This window comes from Bos indicus x Bos taurus, chromosome 19 (assembly GCF_003369695.1).
Source record: "Bos indicus x Bos taurus breed Angus x Brahman F1 hybrid chromosome 19, Bos_hybrid_MaternalHap_v2.0, whole genome shotgun sequence".
Taxonomy (NCBI): Eukaryota; Metazoa; Chordata; class Mammalia; order Artiodactyla; family Bovidae; genus Bos; species Bos indicus x Bos taurus.
In genome coordinates, this window is record NC_040094.1 from 15,849,548 (window position 1) to 15,863,482 (window position 13,935).

General features: G+C 42.1%; 1 protein-coding gene and 1 long non-coding RNA gene across 3 annotated transcripts in view; one reads left to right on the plus strand and one right to left on the minus strand.

Moving 5' to 3' along the window:
• On the minus strand, nucleotides 1-10,125 carry LOC113877173. 2 transcript variants are annotated; one of them, XR_003506708.1, is made up of 2 exons: nucleotides 10,084-10,125; nucleotides 1-258 (listed from the first exon to the last, which is right to left on the minus strand). It is a non-coding gene; the product is annotated as an uncharacterized LOC113877173 (long non-coding RNA). The 2 variants fall into 2 exon arrangements; XR_003506709.1 differs by lacking the exon at nucleotides 10,084-10,125 and adding an exon at nucleotides 7,258-7,502.
• The window catches only part of SLFN11 (schlafen family member 11), a 24,384-nt gene continuing 15,983 nt past the window's right edge, over nucleotides 5,535-13,935 (plus strand). Inside the window, exon 1 of the mRNA XM_027517030.1 lies at nucleotides 5,535-5,643. The gene's annotated coding sequence lies outside the window, so the exon portion shown is untranslated. The remainder of the gene's footprint in view (nucleotides 5,644-13,935) is intronic.

Genomic DNA, 13,935 nt, shown 5'->3' on the forward strand with positions numbered 1-13,935 from the left:
TCACACAGTTGCTTTCATTTTTGTTTATTCATTTCCAGTGTTAGTCCATCGGCAGATATATTTCAGCAGAGTTGTAATCATAGTATACACTGCATTTTGCATCCTGTTGGGGTTCGTTGTTCTGGAGGTCTCTTTCCACTCTGCAGTCTCCCATTGAGACCTTGTCCACATTTACAGCCTAGGGAGGAGCAACTTCTGGTGTAGCAGAGTCTCTGATGTTCCAGTTGATTCCTTGGCCAAACCTGCCTGAATTTACCCCTATAAGAAGAAGAAGATGACGTAAAAAATATAGGAACTGTTCACCAGGACTTCCCTGGATAAGGATCCACCTACCAATGCAGGGGACATGGGTCCAGTCTTGGCCCAGGAAGATTTCTCAGGCCTCAAAGCAACTAAGCCCAAGCACCAGAACGACTGAAGCTTGTGCTAGAGCCTGTGCTCCACAATAAGAGAAGACACAGCAATGAGAAGCCTGCACACTGCAAGGAAGAGTAGCCCCTACTCACCACAGCTAGAGAAAGCCCAGAGCAAATAAACGAACAAATATTTATTTTTCATTTCAATCCCAAAGAAAGGCAATGCAAAAAATGCTCAAACTACCGCACAATTGCACTCATCTTACATGCTAGTAAAGTAATGCTCAAAATTCTCCAAGCCAGGCTTCAGCAATACGTGAACCATGAACTTCCAGATGTTCAAGCTAGTTTTAAAAAAGGCAGAAGAACCAGAGATCAAATTGGCAACATCCGATGGATCATCGAAAAAGCAAGAAAGTTCCAGAAAAGCATCTATTTCTGCTTTATTGACTATGCCAAAGCCTTTGACTGTGTGGATCACAATAAACTGTGGAAAATTCTGAAAGAGATTGGAATACCAGACCACCTGACCTGCCTCTTGAGAAATCTGTATGCAGGTCAGGAAGCAACAGTTAGAACTGGACATGAAACAACAGACTGGTTCCAAATAGGAAAAGGAGTTCGTCAAGGCTGTATATTGTCACCCTGCTTATTTAACTTCTATGCAGAGTACATCATGAGAAACGCTGGGCTGGAAGAAACACCAGCTGGAATCAAGACTGCCGGGAGAAATATCAATAACCTCAGATATGCAGATAACACCACCCTTATGGCAGAAAGTGAAGAGGAACTAAAAAGCCTCTTGATGAAAGTGTAAGTGGAGAGTGAAAAAGTTGGCTTAAAGCTCAACATTAAGAAAACAAAGATCATGGCATCTGGTCCCATCACTTCATGGGAAATAGATGGGGAAACAGTGGAAACAGTGTCAGACTTTATTTTTCTGGGCTCCAAAATCACTGCAGATGGTAATTGCAGCCATGAAATTAAAAGACGCTTACTCCCTGGAAGGAAAGTTATGACCAACCTAGATAGCATATTGAAAAGCAGAGACATTACTTTGCCAACAAAGATCCATCTAGTCAAGGCTATGGTTTTTCCTGTGGTCATGTATGGATGTGAGAGTTGGACTGTGAAGAAGGCTGAGCGCCGAAGAATTGATGCTTTTGAACTGTGGTGTTGGAGAAGACTCTTGAGAGTCCCTTGGACTGCAAGGAAATCCAACCAGTCCAATCTAAAGGAGATCAGCCCTGGGATTTCTTTGGAGGGAATGATGCTAAAGCTGAAACTCCAGTACTTTGGCCAACTCATGCGAAGAGTTGACTCATTGGAAAAGACTCTGATGTTGGGTGGGATTGGGGGCAGGAGAAGAAGGGGACGACGGAGGATGAGATGTCTGGATGGCATCACTGACTCGATGGACGTGAGTCTGAGTGAACTCTGGGAGTTGGTGATGGACAGGGAGGCCTGGCGTGCTGGGATTCATGGGGTCGCAAAAAGTCAGACACAACTGAGCAACTGAACTGAACTGAACTGAACTGAAAATATCTTATTAAGTAAAGCAAAACCACGACAACAAAAAAAAAGCTCTTTCCCAAGCTCCATAAAATATGGAGGTGGGGGTGGAGGGTAGACATTCTAAGGAACTCAGAACAGAGGAACACGATTAGGACAGAAGCATTCTTCTTCCCTCTTTTCCTCACAGGTCACAGTGAGAAGCTGGCGCTGGGGCTTGTGCCTTCCCCGAAGGGTGGCTGTTGGCAGGCACACAACTCAAGAGGTCTGTAAAACAAACCTTTGTTGATCCAAAGATACCTAAAGTGTTGTCCAAACTTTCCCAAGAGGAATCACCTGATGTGGTTGTTAAAATTCCAGACCCTTGGTCCCTCTCAGTTCTAGGGAATTTGGAAATCATGTAGGAAACCTGTTGAATGCTGAAATGGGTGGAGACTGTGATTGGATTACAGGAAGAGCACTCACCCATTTCTTAAAGAGCTCCCCAGGAATGACCATTACGTCTATCAGATGGAGCTTTGAGGAGGTGCCCATGTACTCGTGTGGGTTTCGGAGCCAAATTCAACAAGGCTCAGGAACTCAAATGTGATTGGGCAGTTTAACTGCTCTTTCTTGTATGAAATGGAAATAACCATCATTATATCCATCTCTCAATGGCGGTTGTAAAGATTAGATGCTGTGTTCCATGTGTTTGGTACACAATCTAAGTGTCAACAAGCAGTAGCTATTAAACCACTAGTGAATTCTCAGTGCCTGGCCTATGATCCAGCACTGTTATTTAATCTTTCCGAAGCTTAGTTTCCTCCTAGGGAAGGGAAGTTGAGGAGTGGGAAATATCCCCCCTCTACCTGTCTTGACTTATTTTAGCTGTAGATTAACGCAAGACAAATTAACAAGATAGGGACTTCCTTGGTGGTCCAGTGGCTAAGACTCTACCCTCCCAAGGCAGGGGTCCCATGTTCAAGCCCAGGTCAGGGAACTAAATCCCTCATGCGGCAACTAAGAGTTCACATCCTGTGACTAGAGATCCTGCGTGCCGGGACTTCTTTGGTGGCTCAGTGGTAAAGAATCTGCCTGTCAATGCAGGGGACAAGGGTTTGAGCCCTGATCCAGGAAGATCCCACATGCCATGGAACAACCATGCCCATGTGCTACAACTACTGAGCCTATGCTCTGCAACAAGAGAACCCGCTGCAATGAGAGGCCTGTATACAGTGACAAGAGCAGCCCCCGCTCACCACAACTAGAGAAAAGCCCAGGAAGCAACAAAGACCCAGCACAGCTGTTAAAAAAATAAAAGATCCTGCATGCCCAGCTAACACACTGCACAGTTAGATAAATAAATAAATATTTTTTAATTTAAAAAACAGGAAAAAATTAATTAATATACACAGAGGTCATAGAAATTCTACCCCTACGCCAGACCAAGTGACCAAAGCAGTCTGTTCATATAACATGTTTAGATACAGAATTATTTATGAAGATTTAAGAAAGGGGTTTGTGCTTGGGGTAGTAGACTCATGAGGGAAGAGAGTCTGTTTATTTGGCTTTCTTAGCCTTGAATTCCTTATCTGGTGATAAGAATACTCTCTATACTCCTGGCATAGGGGGATCCTTTCACATGGGTGATTTATTTTCTACTTTTTGGGGGAATGAAGGAGAGGTCAGAGTGTTATTGTTTTAATATCAATCTTTCCCTCACCAGCTCTTTCTGCAGTAACTTTAACTCAAAACAATCAGTATACCACTGTGGTATGTTATGGGGCAGCCTGCTCCAAGCCTCAACACAGAGGTACTATGAAATGCGGGCACAATGCTAAATCCTCTGTGAAAAGTGTTAGTTGCTCAGTTGTGTCCGACTCTTTGTGACCCCATGGACTGTAGCCCACCAGACTCCTCTGTTCATGGGATTCTCCAGGGCAAGAATACTGGAGTGGGTAGCCATTTCCTCCTCCAGGGGATCTTCCCGACCCAGGGATGGAACCTAAGTCTCCTGCATTGCAGGCAGATTCTTTACTGAGCCACCTAGCAAGCCCCTATGGCAGCTATTAAGACATCTCCTGGTCATTGCTGAGTTTTTCTCACTGGACACTTCTTAAGTATTTATTTTCATATTTAATGATGTTTGCTGTTTCTGGGGTACTTGGTAGGTTGCATCCGTTTTTTACAATCTGATCAATACCTCCTCTGCCACATGTAGGCAATGTCATGAAGTGATAATGCTCACCATATTCAACCAGATTTGGTATCAACTGGCTTTGTGTGACAATCTATAACACTAGCAGTTTCTAGGACAATTCACCATCAATAGTGAGCCAAGAGATTGTGACAAGAGACAGGAAATACGGGAGTCCAGTAGTTCCTGAACCTTCCAGACCATAGAATTACCTGGGGATCTTAAAATTGCTTATTTAACTTATATGCAGAGTACATCATGAGAAACGCTGGGCTGGAAGAAGCACAAGCTGGAATCAAGATTGCTGGGAGAAATATCGATAACGTCAGATATGCAGATAATACCACCCTTATGGCAGAAAGTGAAGAGGAACTAAAAAGCTTCTTGATAAAAGTGAGAGAGGAGAGTGAAAAAGTTGGCTTAAAGCTCAACATTAAGAAAACAAAGATCATGGCATCTGGTCCCATCACTTCATGGGAAATAGATGGGGAAACAGTGGAAACAGTGTCAGACTTTATTTTTCTGGGCTCCAAAATCACTGCAGATGGTAATTGCAGCCATGAAATTAAAAGATGCTTACTCCCTGGAAGGAAAGTTATGACCAACCTAGATAGCATATTGAAAAGCAGAGACATTACTTTGCCAACAAAGGTCCGTCTAGTCAAGGCTATGGTTTTTCCTGTGGTCATGTATGGATGTGAGAGTTGGACTGTGAAGAAAGCTGAGCACTGAAGAATTGATGCTTTTGAACTGTGGTGCTGGAGAAGACTCTTGTGAGTCCCTTGGACTGCAAGGAGATCCAACCAGTCCATCCTAAAGGAGACCAGTCCTGGGTGTTCATTGGAAGGACTGATGCTGAAGCTGAAACTCCAGTACTTTGGCTACCTCATGCGAAGAGTTGGAGGTCCATGACTCAATGGACATGAGTCTGAGTGAACTTCGGGAGTTGGTGATGGACAGGGAGGCCTGGCATGCTGGGATTCATGGGGTCTCAAAGAGTTGCACAGGACTGAGCAACTGAACTGACTGACTATTTTATTCTCCATGAATCTGCTTTATTTTTTTTTTATTTCCCCCTCTTTCTTTTTAAAATAAAAAAAAATATTTTATTTGTAAATTGTTGGAATCTGCATTTTTTAAAAAAAATGTGCAGAAAGATTCTGATGAGCAGCCAAGATTGGGAACTAATTTTGTTGTAGTGTAGAACCTGATAGCTGAAATTTTTTTTTTTTTCCTTACTTCAAGGATGACTAACTTGAATATTTTTTTTGTTTTTTGTCTTTGGGAGCTGTGCCCAAGCTTGTGGGATTTTAGTTTCCAGACTAGGGATTAAACCTGTGTCCTCAGCAGGAAAAGTGCCAAGTCCCAGCCGCTAGACTGCCAGGGAATTCCCCCTGGGTTTCCGTTTTTTTTTCTCCGCCCCCTACTCCCCCTGCACTTTAAATTCCGCCCCCATGTTTCAAATTCACCAATTGGGAAACTACCAAACCCTAAACCCTCATCATCCACCCCCAGGGAGGTCGGACACCAGGCCAGTGTGCTCATTTCTACTTCTGATCTCACTGTGCACTCCAGCCTGTTGTTTAACCTCCAGAGTCTGTAAGTAATCACTTTTAATTTTTTTTTCAAAGTTTCCTAATGATTATTGCTGAAGAACTACATTGGTTATTGAGATTGAGATGGTTATTTGTTATTGACTGAGATGGTCAGAGAACACTGGCTCATCACATCCTAAATTCAATTCCCTCTAGTGCCCAACACTTTTTCTGAATATTAGGAGTGATCGCTAAATTCATACTGTAACAATTTTTGCAATCTATAAAGATGGCTACCCAAAAGAAACCAAGAAAAGAATCTCAGGGGACTCTGATTTCCGTAAGCTATGGGGCAGGTTGTAGATCAATGTGGTAGATGGGAGAAACTTAATACAAAACTAACAGTATTAGTCAGTACAGGAAATCCAGCAACCATTTCAACTGGTTTCAACGGCAATTGTTGAGCTTATAGAGGCTACTAGAAAAATTAAGTAAGAAAGTCAACGAGGTGTACTGCCTAATTCTCTGTCTGGCTCTAGCACTGTTTTCTATTGCATTAAACATTTCTCAAGTAATACAGGCATATTGTACAAAATAACATTTCCTCCCTCCCTCTCCCTCTTCCTTTCCGATTCCATTCCCTAGGGTGAAATCCTTAATAACAGTTTGATGTGTATCCAACAGATTTTTCTGTAGCATTGCTCTCCTAGATGTTTAAAGTTTCAACGCAGAAGTAACGCACTTTTCACTTACTTATTAAAAAGACAAAGTCCTATTGACTGACAGCCAACAGTCAGTTGGCTCTCTTTCTTGAGGTTGGGAAGGCAGCCATAAAGAGTCAAATGCCATCTAAATAGTTTTTTGAGAAATAGAAACCTAAAAGACAGGAGCACATTTAACTTGGTTTCAGGAAATTGAAACTTTAAAATGGCGGGAACATTAAAATAGTGGAAACATTAAAATAGTGGGAACTTTAAAACGATGGGAACATTCTAGTTTCCTTTTTTAAGAAAATAAAAGCTGGGCATTTCTCCTGGGCTTGCTTTTGTGAAGCTGAGGATCCCTGAACAGGTCAGAACTCGGGTATTTTTCTCTTCAGCACCCCAACCCTGAGACTATCTAGAGAGACTGGAGCTATGCCTGTTCAACAGAAAAGATGGGCTGGAAAAAAGACCAAAGAATGCTAAGATAAAAATCCACCCTGTGGAACCCAAAGCCAGTGCTCTGTGATAACATAGAGGGATGGGAGGGGAGGGCTGTGGGAAGAGGGTATAAGAAGGAGGGGACATATGTATACCTATGGCTCATTCATGTTGGTGTATGGCAAAAACCATCACAATATTGTAAAGTAATTGTCCTACAATTAAAAAATGTATGTGTGTGTTAGTTGCTCAGTTGTGTCCAACTCTTTGTGACCCTATGGACTGTAGCCCACCAGGCTCCTTTGTCCGTGGGATTCTCCAGGCAAGAATACTGGAGTGGGTTGCCATTTCCTTCTCAAAAAAAAAAAAAAATACATATATATATATATACACACATATATAAATAAATTCACCCTGTGGCTAGAGACCCTTTCAGATCTACTTTAGACAAGACAGACTGTGGTGGACATGTTATGCCCACATTTTTCTTAAGTGAAATAGACAGTGAAGAGAACTGGTCCTTTAATGGGACTTACCTTCTTGCTCAGGCCAGGGATATGGGATGCAGGATTCCAGCCAGACACCCTGAGGTCTGAGACAGTGGTGGAGAGGATTGTGGGGTGGACAGATAACCAACTATCTGGAAGCAAACTCTCAGATACATCAGGGAGGAACTAGAGCTTTGGCGGGAAGGGGTGACTGTCAGGATTTAATTAATGTCAGGTACCCAATTGGTTGATCTCTACGAAAAGGGTTTTGTTTTTCATAATATACACGCACTTTTGTTTTCAGGAAAAACTTAAATACATTAACCCAGAAGCTCAGACCTCATTGGATTTTCCAGGTTATTTTTTGCAAGTGTGTAAAAAGTTTGATTATTTTGTTTACCAACATTTATCAAAAGCACTGGAAATTAACTTGCCCAGCTTTAACAAATTGCTTTTTCTTTTTGGAGATGGGCAACAAACGAATGTATGATTATGAATAATTCAGCAAGTGGATGTTTGAAAAATATTTGCCAATCTGTAATAGGAAAAAAGTCACCTGCGACAGTAGGTATATATTTTACTAGACATAGGCAACACCTACAGACGTTCTGAGTATTTCCTAGAAATCAGTTGCCACACTCATCTTTACAATATAAATATGCTTTTATCACTGTAGTCGTAGGTGATTTCTTAGAATTTATTTATTTAATTTTCGGCTGTGCTGTCAGGGCTTTCTCTAGTTGCAGCGGGTGGGTGCTACTCTTCTTGCAGTGCACAGGCTTCTCTGTGGTGGTGGCTTCTGTTTGGTGCACAGCATGGACTCTAGGGCACGCAGGCTTCAGGAGTTGTGAAACTGATCGGTGAAACATTTTAGGGGGGGCGCTGAAGAGCTCCCATACCAACTCTTTTAAGTTCTCAGTGCAGAGAAGAGTTCAGGGAGAGCAAAGTGGTACATAAGAAGTGATCTATTAGAATAGGCGCTTTGGAGGCTTAGAAGAGGGTGAGCAAGAAATGCTGCACCCTGAGAACTTACTGGGCTACAGTTTTATAATCAAAGGAAAAGTGGGGAAGGAGAGAAGACCTTCTCTGTCTTTCTTGAGTAGACGTCATATTTTTACCATTAGTTCCTTCTCCAGGTTGAGCAGGGGAGTTTTCTTGTCCCTGCGTGGTCAAGCTAGGTCTACAAATTCCTGGTTTTTCATGGGTGCAGAGAGAATGTCCTAGGGATCATTAATGTCCTGAACTCACTGGGCAGGATGTGGGTCTCCTGCCACGATTGTTTTATTGTTTGGGGGCATGTCCCCTGCTTCTCTTGCATGAGTTCACTGTTAAGCAAGCCTGCTTGGTTTTATGGTTAAACTCACCTGCTCTCTTGAGTAATCATTAACTTATGAGGCTCCCATATTCTTTTACTTACAATCCCCTAGTGGAACTGACCGGAGAAGGCAATGGCAACCCACTCCAATACTCTTGCCTGGAAAATCCCATGGGCGGAGGAGCCCGGTAGGCTGCAGTCCATGGGGTCGTTAAGAGTGGGACACGACTGAGCGACTTCACTTTCACTTTCCACTTTCACGCATTGGAGAAGGAAAAGGCAACCCACTCCAGTATTCTTGCCTGGAGAATCCCAGGGACGGGGAGCCTGGTGGGCTGCCATCTATGGGGTCGCACAGAGTCGGACACGACTGAAGCGACTTGGCAGCAGCAGTGGAACTGGCTATTTAATCACCTATTTTGTCCCTTCATTCTGTCCCTATCTGTTGCAGTGTGGGCTCCATAGTTGCACCTCCCGGGTTCTAGAACATAGTCTCAGTAGTTCTGGCACATGGGTTTAGTTGCTCTGCGGCACGGGCGAACTTTCTGCATCAGGGATTTAACCCGTGTCTTCTGCACTGGCTGGCAGATTCTTTACCACTGAGCCATGAGGGAAGCCCTAAAAATGATTTTTTTAGACCCAAATTAAATAAGGACAAATTACCAGAGACTATGCCTACAGTACTGACATGAAGGAAAGAAATAAGTCAAAGGAGGCAACTGAATCATGAACAGGATGTGGGCTTTATGGTTATCTGGTTTGAGTCTTGCCCTGTGAAATACAAGATATCATAATGCCTGGGGCAGTTCTGTCTGAGGTTGTGGGTCTCCTCTCTCTAGGGTCTGTTTTGTTTTGTGAGTGGCAATTTTCTCAGCCCCGGGTGCTCACAACCTTCCCCATTCCATTCTTCCCCTGGGGCCCACATGCAGAGGCTCTACTTCCCTTCTTAGACTATCATTTCCAAATCTACACACACACACACACAAAAGCGCGCGCGCGCGCGCGCGCGCATGCGCACTCGAAGAACACGTAGAGTGGTGAGGAGGGAGGGTGGAAGAGCTGAAACCAGTGCTAAAAAAGGGGGATGGTCTGCAGCGGGCTAGCTCTGTTCAGTCCTTTGTTCTGTGAGCGGGCCTGGCGGTGTCTTAGGTTAGGGCTTTTAGCGTGGTAGCTATCCCACAGTCTGGTGTGCTAGCCCGAGTTAGTTCCCTCAGAAAGGAATGCCTTGGGGCATTCAGGCCGGGTCCCTACTCTAAGCCATGCAGCCCGCGCCTCCCTGCCCAGCCCCCGCTTGCTAATGGCGGGTGCAGGCGTCTGCGCTGCTTCTCCGCTGGGGGAGTTACAGTTGGGCATGTACTCTGTGGGTTTTAGTTATTTATTTATTTTTCCTCCCACTTATGTTGCCCTCTGTGGTTCCAAGGCTCGCCACAGACTTCGGCAGTGAGAGTGTTTCCTGGTGTTTGGAAACTTCTCTCTTTTTAAGACTCCCTTCCTGAGACTCCGTCCCTACCTCTTTTGTCTCTCTCTTTTTTTTTTTTGTCTTTTATATTTTTTCCTACCTCCTTTCGAAGACACTGGGCTGCTTTTCTGGGTGCCTGATGTCCTCTGCCGGCATTCAGAAGTTGTTTTGTGGCATTTACTCAGCGTTTAAATGTTCTTTCGATGAATTTGTGCGGGAGAAAGTGGTCTCCCCATCCTATTCCTCTGCCATCTTAGGACCGCCCCCCTGCAACTTGATTTTTTAAACTCTGTATTTTGTTTCTGATATCTATGTCACTGTGTTTTAGTTTATTCTCTTAAAGTGGTTCACAACATCCTTTTCAGTAAATATTACCATGTTTTATTTCCTTATTCTATTATTGATAGGCTACTTCCAAAACTGGGTGTTACAAATAGTGCTTAAAAAAAAGACTGTTCTTATCTCCTTACATGCATTGTTTACCCATTCATCAGTTGAAAAACATCTTGGTTGCTTCCAAATTTTTGTTATCATGAGCAAAGCTACTATGAACATTCATGTGCAGGTTTTTGAGGACAGGTACTCAACTCTTTGGAGAAGGCAATGGCACCCCACTCCAGCACTCTTGCCTGGAAAATCCCATGGATGGAGGAACCTGGTAGGCTGCCGTCTATGGGGTCGCACAGAGTCGGCCACGACTGACGAGACTTAGCAGAAGCAGCAGCACTCAACTCTTTTGGGTATTGGAAGCATGGAGTCTTAACCACCACTGAACTTCATAGAAATCCATGGCTCACAGCAAAATTGAGAGGAAAGCACAGAGATCTCCCATATATCCCTTGCCCCTACACTGGCATTACCTTCCTATCATCAACACCCACCCTCCACCTACCCACCCAGCAACACAGTGGTACATTTGTTACGATTGATGAACTTACACTGAAAGATCATGATCACTCAAAGTCCATAGCTTACTTTATGGTTCACGCTTGGTGTACATTCCACAGTTTGGACAAATGTATAATGACATGACATGCAACCACAACTACACTGTTATACAGAGTATTCCCACTGCCTCAAAAATCCTCTGTTCTCCACCTGTTTATCCTTCCCTTCCCACAACTCCTGACAACCACCGATCTTTTCACTGTCCCCACAGTTTTGCCTTTTCCAGAATGTCATATAGTTAAAATCATACAGTCCTTTCACATTGTCCTCTGTCACTTTGTAATATGCATTTAAATTTCCTTTTTGTCTTTCCTGACTTGATGGCTCATTTCTTTTTAGTGTAGATAATATACCACTGTCTGGGTGTACTGCAGTTTGTTGACTGCTTCTAAGCTTGGGAAGTTATGAATAAAGCTGCTAAAAACATGTTACTCCCTGTTTTAATCTAGGTTGAGACGCAATTTGTCATAAACTCACAGTGAGTGGCTAGTTTTGGTTTCTATCTTTTGGGTTAGGGAGGAAGAAAAATAGTTCAAATAATGGACTTGAGTTTCCATCAAATACCAGGTCCTTCAGTTTATTTCTAAATATCTCTCAACTCTGTTTATTTCTCTTCATATCCACAGTCACTGGTGGTACACACCACCATCTTTTCTCATTGGACTATTGAAATAGCATCCCCAAAGTTCTCTTCCACAACTACTCTAGTCTCTTCCAATTCATTCTCCACACTGAAGCTAGAAGGAACTTCGTAAAAAAAAAAAAGTATATATATAATACACACACACACACACACACACACACACTACATCTGATGCTATGCCTTCCTGCTTAAAATCCTCCAGTGGCTTCCCATTACCTTCAGGATAAAGTCTGAATCCTTAAAGGGGCCTCCCTGCCAGCCAATGTACAGGTGACTCTTGATCACCTTTCCAGCCTCTTTTCCTCCCGCTTTGTCTCTCCATCTCAGTGTTTCAGACAGTCTGTCCTTTGAACCTGACATATTCCTTCCTACTTCCTTCTGGAAAGTTTTTTCCACCCTTCTTCACCTATTAACTCTTTACCTCATTTACATTCTTCAGATCTTAATTCAAAATGTTCCTTTTTCTAGAAAGCCTTCTCTAAACCCATCCCCCTTCCCAATGCCATATAAGGACAGTTGCCATTCTAAGCATCCCCGGCATTCTGAGTTATCACTTATCTAGCAGTGAGCTTCCGTAAGCAACGAGCATCTTGAGGGCAGGGACCAGGTTTGTTTTGTTCACCACTGTCTACTCTGGATTTAGCACAGTGATTGGCAAATAATAGATGTCCACTAAACAGCTGTTAAGTAAATGCGGTATTGCTTATTATTAAGAATTGGGAGCAAGAGAAATGTTTAACGATAGAGAACAGTCCAGTTCATTAATACGTACTTGATGAAAAGTTCTATTGTCTTTAAAACATATAATTAGAAATATAATGACTTCAAAGGTTTACAGAAGTGTTAATGATAAAAGCAGAATGCAAAACTCTTAATCTGATGCTTACAATCTGTTTTAAAAAATCTGTAATATTATTAAGATCATAAGAGATAAAGGAAAAATAGGTGAAAGAATTATTGAGTGTCATAATGTTGTTCATGAAATATATGACAATACTGAATTTTGTAGCAGGCCATAGTTTTTCATGTGTCAAACACTTTATATCTAATAATGTAGAAATTATATGATTTTGAAGTTTACAAAAGCTCACCAGTAAACACAATGGAGCCAGGCACTTAAAAATTTTCCTTGTTATAACTGCCCTGATGCTTTTGTTCTGCTATTGATGTATCTGAGCCCTCAACTTTTAAATCAAACCAATTTTGCTTTTTTGCCTATTTAAGAAGAAATCTACCAGACATTTCCCTTTATTGATTTTCTTTCAGGTCTTAAAGGAAGAAGAAAGTATTAGGAGTTCTCAAGCTTTCTATGCCATATAAAATAATCCAGACTTACTAGATAATAAAAGGCAGTTGCTGATATGATATCAGTTGCTGATATTAGTAGGCTTCCCAGGTGTCTCAGTGGTGACGAACCTGCCTGCCAATGCAGGAGACGCGGGTTCAATTCCCTGAGTTTGGAAGATCCCCTGGAATAGGACATGGCAACCCACTCCAGTATTCTTGCCTGGAAAATTCCATGGACAGAGGAGCCTGGCTGCAGTCTATGGGGTCACAAAGAATTGGACACGACTGAGCACACACGCAAACACAATACTTGAGAGCAAATATCCATATGTAAACATTTGTCCAAATGTTTCCAATAGCATTTTGCATAAATAACCTGACAAGAACACCTTAAAGGTTATAAGATATAGAATAAGATATTTATAAATATAAAATATATCACAAGGAACATATCAGACAAATAAGTAAGATTGTGAATGACCTGGCCTGCCAATAATTTACTGCTCAGAATTCTGTTTCCTTGCCACACCTCTATCAACAACCCTTCTATTTGTTCAGAGCTCTTTTTAAATAATAAAGATGCTAGGAGCTTGGGATTAACATACACACACTACTATATGTAAAATAGATAATTGACAAGCACCTATTGTTTAGCACAGGGAACTCTACTCAATATTCTGTAATACCTTATATGGGAAAAGAATCTGAAAAAGAATGATATCTGTATAAGTGAGTGACTTTGCTGTACACCTGAAACTTACCCAACATTGTAAATAAACTATACTTCAATAAAGTTTAAAATAAATAAACAAGATGCTAGTGGTTTATCTAAAAAACAAAAATCAAACAAGCAAAAAGCAAAACAAAAAAAAATAACTCTCAATCTTGTTAATTAATCAGATAATTGCTTTTTCATTTTCCAACTTTCTTCTGCCTGTCCATCTGTTATTCCTGTTCTTTTGTGACCTGGTTCTTTTTCCTAAATTCTTTAAATGTTGATGCAAATCATTTTATTTAAATTCTCTCTCTTACCGTAACAGACATTTAGGGCTACGGATTTTTCTCCACATACCA